Here is a 9,778-nt window from a genome sequence, read left to right as displayed (position 1 = left end):
GCTGACTTCACATGTAAACAAAAATGTGAGAATCCTTTAAAAGTGTTGAGCTTAACAAATCTAAGACTTTATTTCTCTTTACTTCTTTTATATATATTTAATTGCTTATTTAAAGTATATCATGATCAAATAGAGTTTGTACCAGGAACCAAAGAATATTTTGGCACATGTACAAGATGGTTCATGGCCCTTTGGAAGAAGAATCTCATAATTATTTCAGTAAATATACCAGAAGACATTCTTAGTAAGGTAGGGTTGGTAGGAAACTTTCTTAGCCTGATATCAAAAAATATTACCAAAAAAGGTAGAATAAATGTATAATATGGTATATTTATATGCATTTTTGTTAAGTTTAGAAATAATATTGTGTGTATATGATAGCACTGCTTTGTTCCATATAATACTTCTGGAACTGGCAAACATAAGACAAGAAAAACAAGTAGTAGGTATGAAAGAACAGAGAGAAAGAATTAAAATTACTGTTATTTCCAGGTTAGCTTCATAGCAAACTGGGGAGTACATATCTGGGTGGGTCTGCATATGTGTTTTTCTCCTCTGTGGAGGCAGTTTGCATAGCTGACCTTTTGAGAGCTGACTGAGCAGGTCCGAGCCAGCTCAATGCAGGAACAGACTCAATGCAGATCCAGTTGCTGATTTTCAGAGGTCCCCTTTCTAAAAACATGACTGCCTCCATCAGAGCTTCCTTTTAAATGTAGTGATAATGGTTCCTTGTCCTTTGTCTCTATCAATGTGTAGAGTATTGCAGGGAGCAAGATCTTTTTCTATTGGAACACTGGTCATGGCCCACGCAATCCAAATTTGCACTGCCTAAGCTAGGGAATAATGGGAGTTCACAAGATTGTGAGTTTTCCCTCAATTATATCTGCACCACGTGGTACTAATAGTCTAGGTCTGTAACTCCTAGGCATAACAAAAAAGCAAACTTGCTAATAAATTATTATAACTAATGAAATAGTCTGTTCATTTGCTGGTACAAAATCAACTTACAAAATCAAAATCACTAAATAACAGTGAAAAATAATGGTTAGCAAAATATTTCCCCAAATAACAAGAACTATAAATATTCAGTGTCACTCAACAAAGAAGATACAAGAAAAGGTAAGACATACACTTATGATATAACACAGAAAGTCAACTTCTATTTACCCAAGAGAAATGAAAACCTAAGTCTATACAAAGACTTGTATAAACTGCTCACAGTAGCCTTGTGTATAATGGCCCAGAAAGTGGAAGCAGCCCAAATGTTCATCAACAGGTGAATGGATAAATTCTGTGTGGTATATTCATTCAGTGGTATACTACTCAACAATAAAAACAATAAATTACTGATACACTAAAAACATAGATGACTCTCAAAAATATTCTGTGCAGAAAAGCCCAGACACCACAGAGTAAATAGACTATGATTCCATGTGTATATAACCCAAGAAGAGACAGATCTAATTTGTAGTGTCAGAAAGCACATCAGTGGCTACCTGGAGATTACTTTGAGGCAACCCCTGGCAGAGCACCAGACATCCACTTGATCAAAGTTGTTTGGTTTCCATTCATTCTTAGGCAGGGTCCCTTCACCCACATCTCTGCTCTAAGGTGGAGAATGTCCTAATTCAGTCGGTCCCAATTATTGATTCATAAACTAGTGTGCTGTGAACTGAGAAGAAAAATATCAGATATGGAAAGTTTTTTGAAGTATGAAATTTATTCACCTGTAAGTGACTATCATTATTATGAAATTTTCTCCTTGTAATATGGTGTTAAAATATTCATTTATTTTATATAATGATGACAGTCAGTGATGAAGTTGAATTTTTAATTGCCTTTCTTCACAAAACAGACATTTGACAAATCTGGGTATTAAAAAAAGAAGAGGAAGAGGAGAAAAGGAATGTAGGAGAATGGCATATTCTATTTTGAGCTAGAAAAGGATATTGTTTTTTAAAAAATCCATAAAAGCACAGGCATAAAAATAACAATAAAAAACAAAATAACAAAAATAAACAGAAACTTCATTAGGGAATTTGACTGCAATCGAAAGAAGAGTTTTATATCCAATAAAACATATTATAGGAAGCTTTAACATGGAATTTACAAGCGTGAGAACTGTTTAATATTTAAAATACATTTAAAAACACATGCTATTCAGCAAATAAAAGGACTGAAAATTTATAAAAATGAGTACAGTAGTTGAATGGAAATTCATGTGAATGGTGATACATATGTAAACTGATTCTCAAACTCACTGCTAAGTACATAAATAAAAATAACAATTAAAACTATAAAATATTACTTTATAATCACCAAATTAGCAGAAGTTAGAAGGCAGGAAAATATGTCGAAAGGAAGGGGCATCCATACACACAGCTAGTGGGAATCTAAAATACTACAGTGATGCTGGAGAGAAGCTGAAATTACCTAGTAAAATAAGCATAGCTTGATGCTACAACTCAGCTCATGAAAAATCATAGGACTTTGTGGAGGATTTTCACAGCAGCGTTGCTTATGATAGCAGGAAACCTGATGGAATGACCAAGTAAAAGGAGGTGTATGTATATGTCAGAATGTTGGAATACTACGAACCATTAGCAACAATGAGCTAGATTTACATTTGACAGCATGGAATAATCTAATCTCAAAAACACTACCAAGAATGAAAATAGCAAGAAACAAGATACTACCACTATCATTTATGCAAATTAAAAGCACATATAAAATACACTCTAATTTTCAAGGAACCAGTGCAGTTAAATAACCACTTAGATGGAAGGTTGGAAGAGTGAAAAGGAGGGAGAACTATAAAAGGGGCAATATACTAAAATAAAGATAAAATGATATAAAAGAGTTGTCAACATATTAATGATGAAAGTATGATGAATGGAAAAGTGTGAGTAATCTTACATACTCTACATTTTAAAAATTAAGTAAACCACAATGAATCAGTATCCAAGGGTTCATATGGGAAGAGGAGAGAGTGAGCAAATGACCAAGAATCACTTCAATCAATCCTTCGTTCAATCAAATGCTTTTGTATGTCACAACACAGTGCTGTGTGTTGGTATGTTGCTTACCATTAAGTGTGCTCTTATATTTTTTTAAACATTCTGATTTTCTAAATTTTTCTTGAGATAGTAAACTCCTGCAAAGCAGATTGTTTGGTTCTTCTTCCTCCATGGTGCCTGGCCCATCATTCTGCAGATATTAGGTAGACACTCGTTAATATTTTGCTCCTTTGATTACTATAACTGAAAAGCTGTGATTCTATAGGATGTGGCCCCTTAAAATATCTGTAAGTGATTGAAAAAATGTATTCAAGTTGCTGTAGCTTCTATGATCCTTATCAAATATATATTCTCCTTATATGATCCTTATATGTTCCTGCCAGCTTATTTTTCATTTTGCTTGTGAGAGAATATTTCCTGTGCTATGTGTTACTGCTGCTTTGTTGCATAGTGACACACTTTCGGTCCTAATAGATTCTCTTGCAAGAGTTTCAGATGTCATTTGGAACATGAGAAATAATTGCTTGTGGGCTATTTCTCTCATAGAACCTCTTTCCCTCTCCTTGTCACATGCTGACTCTCGTTTTTCCAACATGTTCTGGATGTTTTATTTCTATTCTTCCACATAGAAAGTGTTCTAGAAGCACTCATTCTAGTACTAGGGGGCAATATAATGAAAGGAAAACTGTTTCTCTATTCACAACACCTCTCACACCCAATATATAGGGATTTTCCCCCCTGCAGAAACCCATTTCCCAACTCTCTGGTTGTCAATTTGATATTCTATAATATAATTCAGTTCTGACATTAACTATTGGTTTAAGGGCTCAGTCCGACAAGGCCCTTCAGACCCGAGTAGTGAATAATGAACTCCTAGGGTATCTACACTTCTGTCCAACTTGGCTACAAAGCCAAGAATTCCCACAACCTTTCCCCCATCAAAGTTCAATAATTTATTGAAAGGACTCACAAAACACAATATTTGCTAATGCTTACTAGTTTTATGAAGGAAATGAGAAAGGATACAGATGAGCAGTCAGGTGAAGAGATACATGGTGTGAGGTCTGGAAGAGTCTCATGTTCAGGAGCTTCCGTCGCTGTGGAGTTGCGGTACCCCTGGGATGTGTGCATCCCAGCACAGGGATGTATTCACCAACGTGGAAGCTCTTCACATTTGGTAGTTTAGAAATTGTTAACGGAGGCTTCATCACATAATGTATATAAAATACACATAATTCAATTATAAATATTCATATTTTTGAGGATGCCTTTTTAAGCCTATTTACTGCTCACTGCAGTCAAGAAACTTCTCAGCATCCAGTGCGGCACGGTGGGTCACGCCTGTAATCCTAGCACTTTGGAAGGCCAAAGCAGGTGGATCACCTGAGATCGGGAGTTTGAGACCAGCCTGGCCAACATAGCGCAACCTCACCTCTACTATGAATACAAAAATTAGCCAGACATAGTGGTGCACACCTCTAATTCCAGCTACTCATGAGGCTGAGGCAGAAAAATCGCTTGAAACCCAGGAGGTGGAAGTTGCAGTCAAGATCACGCCACTGCACTCTGGCCTGGGTGACAGAGAGAGACTCCATCTCTTGAAAAAAAAAAAAAAAAAAAAATGTTTATCAGGATGTCCTCTGCAGACCACCTACTGCAGCTGGAGAATCCTGGGCATGCCACATCAAAGTCTGTGGAGATGTGTCTTGGGAATGGGTCTTTAAAACAAGCATCCCAGGTTTTTATGCATGCTAGCATTATAAAATCATCATGCCTAAAGAAGCTTAAGGAAAATTGTTCTGCTGTGCTACGGAAAATTTGTTAATTCACACCTGAGGTGGTACAAGCCAGCTCTCAGGAGATTAGCAACAGGAACAGGGAAAAACAGATAGATACAAATAACATTTTGAAGGTAAACTATATTGACCTATTGCCTATATATGGAGCATTTAGGAAGAGAATAAATCTTAGAGTCAATGAATATTTTTCAATATTTCAATGAATTAATTCTCTTAACGAACTATTTAATTGCTTGACTGCCTCCATTCTCCCATGCCCCAAATTTTCAGCTCTATTGAGGGTAAGCAGTTTGCTTGAAGTCAAGCATTTATATAATGTTAAACTCTAAAATCGAAACCACGTTTTTTGATGGTAGGGTCAATTGTCTTGCTATCTAACCATAACTGCTATGTTGATACGGTTTTAAGTCTGAGTGACTAAGAAAATTGGTCTGCCATTCAATACCTTGTTGAAGATCATCTGTGTGTAAGGCAACAGTGTTCTGTGCTGAGTTCTGGGATTCCAGTGGTGAACACAGTAAACATGCTACCTCCTCCCTGTGGTGCTCACTCTCTGGTTGATAAGATGGTAACGCTAATAACAGTAAAAGGCTTTTGGAAAGGGAAGTTGGTGCAATAATGAGAATATGACATTTTTGGAATGAATATTAGACATGCTGAATTGGTCTGTATTTCAGGTATATCCAAATTGCCTAGTTCTCCCTTTAAACCATATGTGCATGTTCCTTTATGTGTATGTATGGGTTAAGGAAGCCTCTCTTGTCTTTTCAGATAAGGGAGAGAGAGAAGAGTCAATAGTGAAGAGAAAGTTTATCACATTCGTGAGAAACATCCTTCCTGAGCTTGCAGCAAAGTGATCACTGGCCTGTGGAGAAGAATGTAAAGTTGTTTCACCAGATGGAACAAAGTTACAGGTTTTGGACATTATTTTTAATACCAGTGAGGTATATCTCTCTTCTATAAAATGTACTTGTCTCTGTGATGGGTTATTTTTTTAGATTCTTCCATCTTTTGGCAAAAGGCAAAATATAAAGGCAGTATGGGCTGTTCACAGCATAAACTCTGTAAATTGGTCATTAGCCAACTTTCCTCATAGAGATGGGCACCTTGTGTCAAAAACAGGAAAATAAATTAACTTGGACATGCTTTGGGTGATTTTCAGCATGAAAACTGATATCCATGGACTAGAAATGAATTTACTCTCTAAATATTTTCAGTCATGAAATAGTTTAGATGAAAAGGCTCTCTGATGATTCAAAGGTAGAACACTGAGAAATAATAAAATTAGAATCATTTTAGAGAATTCAAAAAGACATATTGTACAAAGTACCAGTGGGTAGAAGTGGACACAATTCTGACTGTGACTGCTTGAATATACTTCTAAGAGAGTTTTCTATCTTTTGAAGAAAACTTTCATGTTTAGGGAGAGGTTTAGGTTTTTTTTTTTTTTTTTTTTTTTTTAATTTCTCACATGGTATGATCTATTTTTTTCCTCTTTCCTTAAATAAGGAAGAATAAACATAAAGAAAAAGTTTGGGTTGGGCATGGTGGCTCACGCCTGTAATCCCAGCACTTTGGGAGGCCAAGACAGGGGATCACGAGGTCAGGAGATCAAGACCATCCTGGCTAACATGGTGAAACCCCGTCTCTACTAAAAATACAAAAAAAAAAAAAAAAAAAAATTAGCCGGGTGTGGTGGTGGGTGCCTGTGGTCCCAGCTACTCAGGAGGCTGAGACAGGAGAATGGCCTGAAACCGGGAGGTGGAGCTTGCAGTGAGCTGAGATTGCACTACTGCACTCCAGCCTAGGGGACACAGTGAGACTCCTTCTCAAAAAAGAAAAAGTTTGAAAACTATAATATTTACTAATTTATTAATAGCAAAAAAAGTCTTAATACCTTTTTACCATTCTGAGTTTTGAATAATTAAAATGTAAAAAAGCTATGAAATTAAGTTGTATATAATTGTAGAGGGAAAAAAGGTTTATATTTTGACATGTCTTGGTTGTATCCCCACGCAAATCTCATCTTAAATTCCCACGTGTTGTGGGAGGGACCTGGTGGGAGGTAATTGAATCATGGGGGCAAGTCTTTCCCATTCTGTTCTCATGACAGTGAGTAAATCTCAGGAGATCTGATGGATATTATAAGGTGGAGTTTTCCTACACAAGCTCTCTCTTAGCCTGCTGCCATCCACATAGATGTGACTTTCCACCATGATTGTGAGGCCTCCCAGCCATGTGGAGCTGTAAGTCCAAATAAACGTCTTTCTTTTGTACATTGCCCCGTCTAAGATATGCCTTTATCAGCAGCATGAAAATGGACTAATATGTATTTCTTCTTGGATTATAACTTGAATTTAAAACTAAAATGAAAGAAGAAAAAGGAAGAGGAGGAGGGGGAGAGGAATATCTTGATAGATTTTTCTAAATTTTTTTGAATTTTTGTTTTATTAATTTAGAGAACACAGAGAGCCATCATTTATTTAGAATTGTTCTACTGTGATTCTTATTTTATCTATATAGAAATAGACTTTATCTGCTATTGTTAATTTGATTTAGAAGGTTTTCTTATATTTGGGCATGATATTGATGCAGGTTATAATTCTCTAAGAGAGAAAAACACTCAAAGGAGATGAAAGTAACTCAAATGCTTGTACAGTCACTAGATATTCTGAAACCCACTTTTTATATTTCTTAATTATTAATATTTATTTATGAGAATACTTTTCTGTTTACTGATTGCTATGAATCCTGACTGCTTCATGAATTACAAGCTCCCTTAGGCATGACATAATAACTTTGGTTAGCAAATTGCGGTGTTCCTACAGAGTTTTCTGGATTTGCCTCATAAACGTGATATTCAACAAATTCTTTAACTAAAGGATTTTTCCTAAGAAAAGAACTTTTAACATTTTAAGAAAGCTATGACCACATTGTTCATGGTCATAAGTCCCTGAAGAGTCCTCATTAATAACTAGGTAAATGGAACCTCAATGTTACAGCTTAAAGATCAGAAACTTTGAGCAGACACTTAGAAAGAACTTCATTATTTATGAGTTCGCAGGGGGAAATTATATACCTCTTCATTTTACTCTGTACCCTAGAGCCATAATCACTAGTGAGAATAGTATACTCCATGGATTTACCAATATTTAACAATATTTCTCGGAATGAGTTTGCAAGTTTAGTGAGAAATACCCATGAGTGCTGCTTAAACATACGTATAGTTCTCTTATGAAATCACTTAGCAAAGACTTGTTATGCTCTGATTAGCTTATTAGTTTATTCCAGATCTGATAGAGAGTTTTGGGGCATTGTCTGTCAACTTGCTAGGAATTAGGACAGCAAATGCTTTCAAATTGTCTTCGCTTATTTAACCATGTCTCTGCAGATGTTCACTATTTTAACATGTCTTTTCTTTGGAAAGCATACTCTATGTACAGTATAATCATTTAGAGATGTACAATTTTGAATTAAGGTAGAAGTTTATAAGTAGATTAAAACGCTTAGGCATACTTCCTGCTCAAATGAGTCCCAGCCTGCATATCAATACATGACTCATTCTGAATGTCAAAAGATCATTTCGGGTTAGTTTGTTCATGCCGTCATAATAAAAAATTCCACAGTACATATATGAAGGCAGTCCATAATGATAGTTTAGCTTGTACTTAGGTTATTTACACATGATGATAAAGGACTTTTTTGTATAAGAATGGAAATATGAGAGAGTTGTTCCTTTAAGGATTGAATAATGTAAAATAATTATGGAGAAACATTCATGGTGTTTTCAAGAAGTGCAATGTGAAACTTGACTCTTCATATTTTCTTTACCCAACTATATTCTACTCCTGCTACTTTCATATGAATGCGTTAGTGAGGTGGCAAAATAGTGCAGTAAAAAAATATATTAGATTTTCAAGACAGATATAGGGTTGTAGCACTGGAAAACTCCAAGCGGTGCTGTTTGTATAATAGGCTCTGTGAGTGGCATTCCTGGAGTTGTGCAGTTGCCCTGAGCTAGACCAGTGTTAGAGACCTGATTAAATAGCATTGGGCAAAGTTAGTAGCTTTCTCTGAGACTTCTGCTTGTCTATAAAATGAAGTTAATTTTACCTAACACATACGGGTCTTTTGTGAATTAAATGAGGTTTTACAAGGGTTTATTTCCATAACAATACTAGAATAGTACCAAGTGCACAGTAGATGCTTAATGACTGTTAGCCTTGAAAGTAGGCAGACGAGATGAACTCTAGTAAGAGGTTAAAAAGAGAGAAAAAGATAATGTTAACTTAGAGGTCTAAAACTTAAAATAAAGACTATTGTTTTAAATTATCTAGAAAAGGCTTTTTCATAATTAGCAATGCTACACACATGTACTCATGCACACACATGTTCAAATCTGGGCACACATATACTAGCACATGTGCACACACAAACACACACACACCCTCCAAATTTGGGATACCCAATTGGAAGATGCTAATTTTGCATCATATAAATTTTACACATTTACAAGAAAATATAAAGTAGACATCATGAATTGTTATCTAGAAAAATATTACCACAAAAAGGTAGAAGTAATTATTATATTGAATTACACAATTCAATATAATAAAATGTAAGTGTAACGACAATTACTACAGCTATCAATCTTCAATAATTTGTGAAGAATCCAGCCTCAAATGCAATGAAGCCTTATAAAATTTGTGATTACAGAGTGTAAAATATAACAGATGCTACAATATTTAGATGCCTGCTGGCATTTACCTTTTCCTCTGCACAGTTCATTTCAACTGTATGAAAATTTTATGTGTTACATAAAAGTAGAGAAAAAGAAACTGATTTGCAAAATAACCACATGAGAATTGATGGTGTGTTTTCAGCAATGTGGTATTTGATTCTTTGGATCAGATGAACTATGCAAGAAAGTGGAGAATTTGATAATACATATTATTTTCAGTT

The sequence above is a fragment of the Piliocolobus tephrosceles genome, chromosome 11 (assembly GCF_002776525.5).
Source record: "Piliocolobus tephrosceles isolate RC106 chromosome 11, ASM277652v3, whole genome shotgun sequence".
NCBI classification, from domain to species: Eukaryota; Metazoa; Chordata; class Mammalia; order Primates; family Cercopithecidae; genus Piliocolobus; species Piliocolobus tephrosceles.
The sequence above is the reverse complement of the archived record's forward strand: the minus strand, read 5'-3'. Positions refer to the sequence as shown.